At 38.5% G+C, this 12,608-nt stretch overlaps 1 long non-coding RNA gene across 1 annotated transcript in view; it reads left to right on the forward strand.

Moving 5' to 3' along the window:
- LOC129007316 (uncharacterized) overlaps window positions 1–12,608 on the forward strand; it is a 40,367-nt gene that overhangs the window by 19,461 nt on the left and 8,298 nt on the right. The window contains exon 3 of the long non-coding RNA XR_010127638.1: window positions 2,403–2,512. This is a non-coding gene — a long non-coding RNA (uncharacterized LOC129007316). The remainder of the gene's footprint in view (window positions 1–2,402; window positions 2,513–12,608) is intronic.

Consider the following 12,608-nt stretch of genomic DNA (forward strand, 5'->3'; position numbering starts at 1 on the left):
ATGCAATTAGTCCCAATACTTTCCTTTGGACACTCTGGGCTATAAACCTTTTGAACGTTTTAAAGCCAGAGATTGGTATAATTGGATTTGAATGGATTGGTAGAAGGATGGGGCAAGAATGGTTGTAAGGGATTTAGGTAGCTACTGTAGTAGTTAGGCAAAGAATGAGGGTAGCTTGGACTAGTGGGCATATAGAGAAGGGACATCTATGTCACTAAGCATTTGAGAAATATTTAGGAGTGGAATAGGATCTTGTGATTGTTTAAATGTGAAAGGAGTTGCTGAGGGAGAAGAAGGAATCAAGGATGACTCCCAGGTTTCAGACTTGAGTAATGGGCTGGGTGGTGGTGTCATTTCCTGAGATGGTGAACATTGGGAGGAAGAGCAGTTGGAACTGAGGTATAGGAAGGAGGAGTTAATATTTTAGACACCAAGTCAGCCATGCAGAGATGTTTAGTAGGCAGTTAGATCCAGCAGTTTGAAGCTTAGGAGAGAGGGCTGGAGTTTGCATGTAGATTTGAGAGTGGACAGCTGAGAGATGGCAATTGGAGGGCAATGGATGAGACCCCATGGTGTTAGTTCGTTTTGCATTGCTATAAAGGAATACCCAAGCCTGAGTAATTTATAAAGAAAAGAGGTTTATTTGGCTTACAGTTCTGCAGGCTGTACAAGAAGCATAGGGGGACATCCGCTTCTGATGAGGGGGTCAGGAAGCTTATAATCATGGTGGAAGGTGAAGAGGGAGCAGATTTGTCACATGGAGAGAGAAGGCGCAAGAGAGACATCAGGCTTTTTAAAATAACCAGCTCTCCTGTGAACTAATAGATAACTCACTCATTACTGTGGGGAGCACACCAAGCCATTTGTGAAGAGTCCAACCCCATGACCCAAACATTTCCCACTAGGCCTCATCTCCAACACTGGGGATCACATTTCAACATGAAATTTGGAGGGGGACACACATCCAAACCATACCACCACTCAAAGAAAGCCTCTAGATGGAGAAGGAAAGAAGATCCAGACGGAAGCCAGAGCAATGTCAGACTATGTTTTGGTCAAGGAAGAGGAAGAAGAGCCAGCAGTAGATACTAAAAAGGAACAGCAAGGGAGATGGAAGGAAAACTGGGAGATTATGGTATCCACGTAAATACCTATGGAGAATGGTCCCTAGTGATTTTCTATATTTGTAATTTAGCCAAAGCACATTCAAAATATTGCAGCATCCTTCCAATCACATTTTCTGGAGGGTGGATATTCTTAGTGCTACATATATGGTACTATTCCAGGGACCAGTCACACTTACACTGAGCACTTAAAAAATATTCTGTTCTTTAGGATAAGAGAGTTATTACAGCCACAAAGGCTACCAAGTCCCTCTCCTTCCAAATGTACATCTCTCATGCTTTCCATCTCACTTTGGTGTCTGAACTTCTCAGGAGCAGACCTTCAATGGCTTTTTGACTTGTAGATGAAAACATCGATAGGAAAGGGTGATGACAATGACTGGGTTGTCTCTTGCTACCAGGTCAATTTCTTGGGTGATATATTCATATATTCATCTTTTAGGTCAGATGCGGTGGCTCACATCTGTAATCCCAGCACTTTGTAAGGCTGAGGTGGGTGGATTGCTTGAGCTCAGGAGTTTTAGATCAGCCTGGGCAACAGGGCAAAACCCTGTCTCTACAAAAAATACAAAAATTAGCCAGGCATGGTGGTGTGCACCTGTAGTCCCAGCTACTCCAGAGACAGAGGTAGGAGAATCACCTGAGCACTGGAGGTCGAGCCTGCAGTGAGCTGAGATAGTGCCACTGCACTTCAGCTTGGGCATCAGAGTGAGACTCTGTCTCAAAAGAAAAAAAAAATTCATCTTTCAGTGAGAAGCTCTTCAGAGTGATAAATGGGAGTCCATGTCTTCTCCACTGAATGTGAATGTTTGTCCTGCATCTTGAGATACATGATTTTTAAGTAATCTAGTTCCATAATAATTTTTTAAAAATTAATATTGATGAAAAATAAACAATAGATTTTTTTTTTTTTCAAAGGAAAGCATCTATCACTTTAAAATGTGTGACTGTATTGGCCGTATGTCTGCTAAATCTTGCAAGTGTATAAGTAGGGTGGTATATAAATATAGTAGTGCTCAGGGAACTGTCTAGCCTTCACCCTATCTATAATCCCTTGGCCAATCACTTGGCCAGGTGGACAGAGGCATGGGTCTAAATCCCAGCGGTGGGGTTATAGACATATGCTTCTGTCCACTTGGCCAAGTGATTGACTCAGGGGTGGCCACATGGCCCATACAGATTTCTTTCTAGGATAGATAAATGAATGTTGGGGAGAAAATTCTTTCTTTCCTATTGTGGTTGCTAAGCTAAAAAGACATTAATCTGGTCCATGAGCAGCCACCTTTCCTGCTGCATGTGAGAGCTTTTCAGAAGAAGGAAGCTGGCGCATAACCAGAAGCAAAGTTGAAAAATGGAGAGAGATGAGCTCTGATGACACTGTGTGAGAGGTGAGTCTAGCTGTCATTTTGAATCCCTTATTTACCGGTTACGTGATAATGACCTTTCTTACCTAAGCTAATTGACTTACTTAAGCTTTTGTCATTAGCAACTGAAAGTATCCTAATTAATACAGCGACCGTTGGTTAAAGTATTCACTTTATTGTTGTGGGAGACCCTTATTAAATACCCTTTATGGGCCTGAAGCCCACTGTCCTATCCCTCTGCAATTACCGTAACAAAAAAATAGGATAATTAATTTGTGACTTTTAAATTTTAAGTTACTTCAGAACAGCATGCTCCTTTTCAGGAAAATAAATTATATTTATTACAACAAGGGAAGGCAGTATTTGCTAGGTTCCTTTGAGAAATCTCTAGAGATTATGCTTGCTTGCTGTTTTAATGTTTCAACTAGGGGATGGAGAGGGACCTGCCTCAAACAAGATACCAGAGTTATGATTGGATTTGTCGAGGTCCCTTTATTTCTATCCTGGGGGATAAATAAAAGGAGACAGAACCCTTGTGCTGTTGTGTCCACAAAACTCGAGTGTTTAACCCTCAGGACCAAGTCAGTTCCTAGCTTAGTGTGGGGCAGTGGGGTGAAGGTTTCCCACTTTTGACAGAAGGCTTAAAACTGTGATGTAATATTTGAATAATACTTAGTGTTGCCTGAGGAGAATGATCAGAGAGCTTTGATTGGTCTTTTGTGTCTTGGTGTCCTGAAATTTCTACCTCATTGCTTAACAGGTTTCAAAGTAAGCCTAGCACAGAGAAGGAACTCATCTCAGATTTTGGCAAGGTTTTAAAACACATACGATAATTTATTTTAGAGCATTGTTGCCTAAAAAGAGCAGTACATTAGCTCAGATAAATTAAAATGGCAACAATAGCACTTTCCTTAGAACATGTGAAGAGGGCAGATACTTTTAATTTTTTTTGTGTGTTTGAAAAAGGGTGAAATTTTAAAAATAAAAAATACAAATCTAAAAGGTGAATGACACCTGGTAAGAACAACATAGATCACGTTTAAGGAAATTCATAAAATTAAACTTGAATTTTAAAGTTAGAAGACATGTAATTTAAAAACCTTTGGGAAGTAGTAAATCTACTGGTGCAGTGCAGAAATCTCCCGTGTAGTAATTCAGTTTCCTTTTCAAATGATCATTGATGGCATTTAATTCTGTCTGTTGGCAAATTTTTGAAATCTGTCTCCCTTCTAAAGGGAACTGAGGACTTCATCTCAATTGTGTACTTTTCATTCACCTTTTCACTCTCCGGTAAAACAAATACCCCTCATAAGCAATATTCAACACCACTATGTTTATACACCACCCTTCCTATACACTTGCAAGTACCTGTAGCGAAAGATTCAACCATCTTTTCCTCCTACCTCGGCATTGAAGGAACATGGCACAGGTACCATTAAGAATAGCCATACACAAATTGAGAGAGGCTTTAATCCATCTTTCAACTGAAATTTATGAAAGATGGATTAAAGCCTCTCTCATTTTGTGCTCCTGAGCAAGTGGTGGCTGGCACGCACACATTTATTGAGTGCCTGTACCATGTCAGTAGCTATGCAAGGTTGAGAGGATACAGAGATGAAAAAAATGTATTTCCTGCTCTTAAGTAGTTCATAGCTTATTGTAAATCCAAATACAAAACACAGCAGTGTATATAGGCTCCTCAGCATTGAGGCTGAGGTTAGGAATGCAGCTGTTAGCTCCAAAACAAGGCAGTTGGCTGACCTGGGATCCACATTCAAGACACTGGCCTTGTCAAAATTGCAGTTTAACAAACTGAGTTAAGCAACTAGAACTATCTGTTCAGTCTCAGTGTTACCCTGAGTACTCATGAAAGAATTTCAGAAAAATTTCCTAGGCAATTTCCTCTTTACAGACAAAGCAATCCTAACATGATTTTGTATTTGGGATTTAGAGCATATTTTTCATTAGTTTTAACTTTATTTTCAACATTTACGTATCCTCTTTCTCCCTTCCTCCCTGCATAACAGTCAATTATGTTTCTTCGGTTATTCATCACTGTTTGAAAGCAGGTGCAAGGTGCCTTAGTTAATACAGCTGCAACTACTAAGGTCTTGCATGGCCACCTTAGCCCCATAATACCGTCAACTACTATCACATTTGTCTAATCTGTCAATCCCATTCCTTCCACCACTGTACACTAAGACTTTCTCCAACACTTCTCTACTCTGTATGCGTGTCATTTCGGAAGAAGCTTTGTTCCCATAGGAGGTGTGGTTGCCTTGAGAGATCTGAGAATGTACAATCAATCCACAGAGTTTTTTTTCAGCCAATTGTTAGTTGTAATTTCTCATCATTGGATTACAACAATTAGGTGCCTCCCACTGCTCCCAGCATCCAGCTACTAATAATTCTACTCCTTCACTTCCTAGGGCTTGTCGTTCACAAAGCTTCTACTTAGGAAACCTTGCCAAACTTACTTTATATTCTCTTTGCTTTTCATTTTTCATTTACTACTACCCTAATCTATAGTCTGTATATTCCTTAGAAACATAAGTTATGAAAGCAACAGTAAGATTTTACAATTTCAATAAATAGATTTGTTAAAATACTTAAATTGTTCAAGAAATAGCAACTGACATATCTTCAGCCAGACTGCTTTGGTTTAAACCCCAGCTCTGCCACCTGCTGGTTGGGTTACTCACTTGGACTCTTTAAACATCTGAAAAATGAGTATAATAATAACATATAGGTAGTACTACATAGTGGTTAGAGTGAGAGGATTCTGGCATTGGGTTCAAATCTTAGCTCTGTCACTTGTTTGCTGTCTAATCTTGATCAAATTTACATACGTTTTCTAAAGCACAGTTTGCTCTTTTATCCAAGGATAATGATAGCACCTGCCTTAGGAGATTGTTGTATAAATGCAAGGCCTCAAGCCCAGTGCCTGGCACATCTTAGTACTAAATACATGGTCGCTGTTCTTAGGAAAAACACCTAACAGAGTTAAAATTGATCAACTAAAACTCAGATATATAGCTTTCTAACTTTTCTGTGTCTAGCTTAATATTGTTCCTGTTGTTGATGGTGTAGGGAAAAAAGTAAAAGTTCCCATCCCAGGCTATAGTCTATTACAGTTTAAGCGGGTATCTTTCAGATGACTCCCACATTTCTTTTGTTGGTAGAATGGGAAGTCTTAGAGGATTCCTCTCCCTGCCATACCCCTGTGATCCCACTCTCTTCCTTCTTCTCTTTCCTTGATTGGTCTCTGGGCAGAGAAAGAAGCTTGCATCACCTCGTGGTAGTGGGAGTTCCATCCCAAGAAGACTGTTCCTCTGCTGGTTCCCACTGACCCCTGGCTGATGTGCAACTCATGCTACCTCACCTTTGAGTGTCTGATGCTATTCTTTCTGCATCTACCACTGATGCTTTTATGGGTTGTGTAGCTTGTGGCCTGTTTTCCAGTCAAGAGAAATGGAAGATGGTTGCTCTTCCATGGAGAACTTGGGAAAGTTCTCTATCATGTCTCACTGATGACTGAGCCCCCACTGGGCTCCTACTGATGCTGATGACCTAATGTGACTCAGCAGCACTCCTCTTCCATACCCCTCCCCTATCCCTTTGTATTGTTCAACTCTGCCGTCCTTTCCAATTGACTAATGGAATCATATGTCCTGCAAGTTATTCAGTTATTAAAATTCCAAGTGGAAAGTGAAATTCAAGTCCCCCCCTTAACTTTTGGCATCACCTCAAACTATCTGGGGTATTTTTATTGCACTTTCCCTAAGTTTGGGATGTGGGAGGTAGAATTGAGGACGTCCTTGATGACTGTGTGCTCTCTCCCTCTCTCTTTTTCTTTCTCCTCTCTGGGCTTGTTTTCCCAGTGCCCAAAGGGCTTTCTACTTTTCCTCTCTAGGTAGCAGGAATGCCATATCTTTTTTGTTGTCTACTCCATGGCTTTTTGTAAGATTCTGATCAAGTTGGCCAGACTTGACTCTCTTGATTTATGATCTACAATTATGAAGGGATATTAGAAACCCCTGTTATTCTCCTTAAAAAACTAACCAGGTTAGCTTTCACGTCTTTTCTGTTTCTGCGGGCTAGAATTCTGGTTTGAACATGTAAACTGAGCAACACTTCTCTTTCCACCTGAAATGATGAGTATTGTTGATTAGGTAGGTGGGACTTGCAAGATAACATGACATATGGGAAATGAAATTTATATCACTTTAGTATTTCAAAAATATTCTTATTTCTATTTGTTTATAGAATGATAAAAAAGCAGAAAAATAATCATTCATAATTCCATCTCCAAGACATAGTCACTGTTAATAGTATTTCCTAGCTGGGTGCTAACTGGGTGACTTAGAGCAAGTTAATTTATCACTTTGATCGTTAGTGTCCTTTTCTGCTAAATGGGAATAACTCTTCCTCCTCCTCCCAGAGAGGGTTGTTTTGATTTAAAATGATATTTTTTTAAATTTCAAATTTTTGTGGTAACATAATAGGTGTTATGTATTTGTGGGGTATATGAGATATTTTGATATAGGCATACAATGTGTATTAAACACATCAGGGTAAAAAGGGTATCCATCACCTCAAGCATTTATACTTTCCTTGTGTTATAAACAATTCAATTATATATTTCTAGTTATTTTTATTTTTTGAGACAGTCTCTTACTCTGTTGCCCAGGCTGGAGTGTAGTGGCACGATCTCGGCTCACTGCATCCTCCACCTCCCAGGTTGAAGCAATTCTCCTGCCTCCGCTTCCCGAGTAGCTGGGATTACAGGTGCCCACCATCACATCTGGCTAATTTTTGTCTTTTTTTTTTTTTTTTAAGTAGAGATGGGGTTTCACCATGTTGGCCAGGCTGGTCTCGAACTCCTGACCTCAAGTGATCCTCCCACCTCGGCCTCCCAAAGTGTTGGGATTACAGGCGTGAACCACCATGCCTGGCCATTCTAGTTTTTAAATGTACAATGCATTATTGTTGACTATAGTCACCCTGTTGTGCTATCAAACAATAAATCTTATTTATCCACTATATTTTTGTACCCATTAATCATCCCCACTCCCCAAACACACTACCCTTCCCAATGTGTGGTAACCATCCTTCTCTCTATCTCCATGAGTTCAATTGTTTTAAGTTTTTAGCTCCCACAAGTAAGTGAGAACATGTGAAGTTTTTCTTTCTGTGCCTGGCTTATTTCACTTAACATAATGACCTCCAGTTCCATCCATGATGTTGCAAATGACAGGACCTCATTCTTTTTTACGGCTAAATAGTACTCCATTGTGTATATGCACTACATTTTCTTTATTCATTCATCTGTTGATGGACACTTAGGTTGATCCTAACTTTTGGCTATTGTGCTGTGATAAACATGAGAGTGTAGATGTTTCTTTAATATACTGATTTCCTTTTTGGGGGGTATATACTTAGCGGTGGAATTGCTGGATTGTATGATAGTTCTATTTTTGTTTTTTTGAGGAACTACCAAACTTCTTCATAGTGGTTGTGCTAATTTACATTCCCACCAACAGTGTACAAGGGTTCCTTTTTCTCCACATTCTCACCAGCATTTGTTATTGCCTGTGTTTTGGATAAAAGCCATTTTATTATAACTGGGGTAAGGTGATATCTCATTGTAGTTTTGGTTTGCGTTTCTCTGATGATCAATAAGGTTGAGCATGTTTTCATATACCTGTTTGTCATTCGTATGTCTTCTTTGTAGAAGTGTCTGTTCATATCTTTTGCCCATTTTTAAATGGGATTATTAAATATTTTCCTATAGAGTCATTTGAGCTCCTTATATATTCTGGTTATTAATGCCTTGTCAGGTGAGTAGGTTGCAAATATTTTCTCCCATTCTGTGGGTTGTCTCTTTACTTTGTGGATTGTTTCCTTTGCTGTACAGAGGCTTTATAATTTGATATGATCCCACTTGTCCATTTTTGCTTTGGTTGCCTGTGATTATGTATTGTAGTCAAGAAATCCTTGACTACTCCAGTGTCCTGGAAAGTTTCCCCAATGTTTTCTTCTAGTAGTTTCATAGTTTGAGTTCTTAGATTTAAATGTTTAATCCATTTTGATTTGATGCTTGTTTATAGTGAGAGATAGGGGTTGTTTCATTTTTCTGCGTATGGATATCCAGTTTTCCCAGCATCATTTATTGAAGAGACTGTCCTTTCCCCCATGTATATTCTTGGTACCTTTGTCAAAAATGAGTTCATTGTAGATGTGTGGATTTGTTTCTGGGTTCTCTATTCTGTTCTATTGGTCTGTGTGTTTCTTGTTATGCCACTACTATGCTGTCTTGTTTAACAATACGTCTGTAGTATAGCTTGAAGTCAGGCAATGTGATTTCTCCAGTTCTGTTCTTTTTGCTCATGATAGCTTTGGCTATTCTGGGTGTTCTTTGTGGTTCTATGTACATTTTAGGATTTTTTTTTTCTATTTCTATGAAGAATATTATTGGTATTTTGATAGAAATCGCATTGAATCTGAAGATTGCTTTGGGCAGTATGGACATTTTAACAATATTGATTCTACCAGTCAATGAATATGGAATATCTTTCCTTTTTGTATGAAAAAAATTTCTTGCATCAGTGTTTTATAGCTTTCATTATAAAGAGCTTTCACTTCTTTGGTTAAATTTATTCCTAGGTATTTAATTTTATTTATAACTATTGTAAATTGAATTACTTCCTTGATTTCTTTTTCAGATTGTTCACTATTGGTATACAGAGATACTACTGATTTTTGTATGTTGATTTTGTATCTTGCAAGTTTACTGAATTTTCGTATCAGTTCTAATAGTTATTTGATGGAGTCTCTAGGTTTTTCCAAATACAAGCTCACATCATCTGCAAACAAGGATAATTTGACTTCTTCCATTCTAATTGCTATAAAATTTCCTTTCCAGTTTGGATGCCTTTTATTTGTTTCTCTTGTCTGATTGCTCTAGCTAGGACTTTCCATCCTATGTTGGACAGCAGTTGTAAAACTGGGCATACTTGTCTTGTTCCAGATCTTAGAGAAAAGGCTTTAAGATTTTCTCCATTCAGTATGATACTAGCATGGGTCTGTGGCACATTACTGGGTCTGTTCCTTCTATACCCAGTTTTTTTAAGGGTTTTTTTTATCATGAAGGGATGTTGAATTTTATCAAATGCTTTTTCAGCATTAATTGAAGTGATCGTATGGTTTTTGTATGTGATATGATGTATCACATTGATTTGCATATGTTGAGCCATCCTTGCATCCCTGGGATAAATCCCACTTGGTTATGATGAATGATCATTTTAATGTGTTGTTGAATTCGGTTTGCTAGTATTTTGTTGAAAATTTTTGCATCAATGTTTATCAGTGATATTGACCTTTAGTTTTCCTTTTTTGATATATTATTATCTGGTTTTGGTGTCAGAGTAAAACAGCCTTCATAGAATGAGTTTGGAAGTATTCTAACCTCATTTATTTTTTGGAATAGTATGAGTAAGATTGCTATTCATTCTTTAAACACTTGGGAGAATTCAGCAATGAAGCCATCAGGTCCTGGGCTTTTCTTTGCTGGGAAACTTTTTATTATGGCTTCGATGTTATTACTTGTGATTGGCCTGTTTAGGTTTTGGACTTATTCATGGCTTAATATTGGGAGGTTTTATGTGCCTAGGAATTTATCAATTACTTCTAGGTTTTCCAATTTATTGGCATGTGGTTGCTCATAGTAGCCTCTAATGATCCTTTGAATTTGTGTAGTTTTGGTTTTAATGTCTCCTTTTTCTTCTTTATTTATTTGGGTCTTCTCTCTTTTTTTCTTAGTTGAGCTAAAGATTTGTCAATTTTGTTTATCTTTTAAAAACATCAGCTTTCCTAGTTGGAAGTAAAGCACTGCTCAGCAAATGTAAAAGAACAGAAATTATAACAAACTGTCTCTCAGACCACAGTGCAATCAAACTAGAACTCAGGATTAAGAAACTCACTCAAAATCGCTCAACTACATGGAAACTGAACAACCTGCTCCTGAATGACTACTGGGTACATAACGAAATGAAGGCAGAAATAAAGACGTTCTTGTAAACCAACGAGAACAAAGACACAACATACCAGAATCTCTGGGACACATTCAAAGCAGTGTGTAGAGGGAAATTTATAGCACTAAATGCCCACAAGAGAAAGCAGGAAAGATCCAAAATTGACACCCTAACGTGACAATTAAAAGAACTAGAGAAGCAAGAGCAAACACATTCAAAAGCTAGCAGAAGGCAAGAAATAACTAAGATCAGAGCAGAACTGAAGGAAATAGAGACACAAAAAACCCGTCAAAAAATCAATGAATCCAGGAGCTGGTTTTTTGAAGAGATCACAAAATTGATAGACCGCTAGCAAGACTAATAAAGAAGAAAAGAGAGAAGAATCAAATAGACGCAATAAAAAATGACAAAGGGGATATCACCACCGATCCCACAGAAATACAAACTACCATCAGAGAATACTATGAACACCTCTACGCAAATAAAGTAGAAAATCTAGAAGAAATGGATAAATTCCTTGACACATACACCCTCTCAAGACTAAACCAGGAAGGAGTTGAATCTCTGAATAGACCAATAACAGGCTCTGAAATTGAGGCAATAATTAATAGCTTACCAAGCAAAAAAAGTCCAGGACCAGATGGATTCACAGCCGAATTCTACCAGAGGTACAAGGAGGAGCTGGTACCATTCCTTCTGAAACTATTCCGATCAATAGAAAAAGAGAGAATCCTCCCTAACTCATTTTATGAGGCCAGCATCATCCTGATACCAAAGCCTGGCAGAGACACAACAGAAAAAGAGAATTTTAGACCAATATCCTTGATTGATGCAAAAATCCTCAATAAAATACTGGCAGACCAAATCCAGCAGCACATCAAAAAGCTTATCCACCATGATCAAGTGGGCTTCATCCCTGGGATGCAAGGCTGGGTCAACATATGAAAATCAATAAACGTAATCCAGCATATAAACAGAACCAAAGACAAAAACCACATGATTATCTCAATAGATGCAGAAAAGGCCTTTGACAAAATTCAACAATGCTTCATGCTAAAAACTGTCAATAAATTAGGTATTGATGGGACATATCTCAAAATAATAAGAGCTATCTATGACAAACCCACAGCCAATATCATACTGAATGGACAAAAACTGGAAGCATTCCCTTGGAAAACTGGCACAAGACAGGGATGCCCTCTCTCACCACTCCTATTCAACGTAGTGTTGGAAGTTCTGGCCAGGGCAGTCAGGCAGGAGAAGGAGATAAAGGGCATTCAATTAGGAAAAGAGGAAATCAAATTGTCCCTGTTTGCAGATGACATGATTGTATATCTGGAAAATCCCATTGTCTCAGCCCAAAATCTCCTTAAGCTGATAAGCAACTTCAGCAAAGTCTCAGGATACAAAATCAATGTGCAAAAATCACAAGCATTCTTATACACCAATAACAGACAAACAGAGAGCCAAATCATGAGTGAACTCTCATTCACAATTGCTTCAAAAAGAATAAAATACCTAGGAATCCAACTTACAAGGGATGTGAAGGACCTCTTCAAGGAGAACTACAAACCACTGCTCAATGAAATAGAAGAGGATACAATCAAATGGAAGAACATTCCATGCTCATGGGTAGGAAGAATGAATATTGTGAAAATGGCCATAATGCCCAAGGTAATTTATAGATTTAATGCCGTCCCCATCAAGCTACCAATGACTTTCTTCACAGAATTGGAAAAAACTACTTTAAAGTTCATATGGAACCAAAAAAGAGCCCGCATTGCCAAGTCAATCTGAAGCCAAAAGAACAAAGCTGGAGGCATCACGCTACCTGACTTCAAACTATACTACAAGGCTATAGTAACCAAAACAGCATGGTACTGGTACCAAAAGAGACATATAGACCAATGGAACAGAACAGAGTCCTCAGAAATAATGCCGCATATCTACAACTATCTGATGTTTGACAAACCTGAGAAAAACAGGCAATGGGGAAAGGATTCCCTATTTAATAAATGGTGCTGGGAAAACTGGCTAGCCGTATGTAGAAAGCTGAACTTGCATGCCTTCCTTACATCTTATACAAA

This window comes from Pongo pygmaeus, chromosome 9, assembly GCF_028885625.2.
Source record: "Pongo pygmaeus isolate AG05252 chromosome 9, NHGRI_mPonPyg2-v2.0_pri, whole genome shotgun sequence".
NCBI classification, from domain to species: Eukaryota; Metazoa; Chordata; class Mammalia; order Primates; family Hominidae; genus Pongo; species Pongo pygmaeus.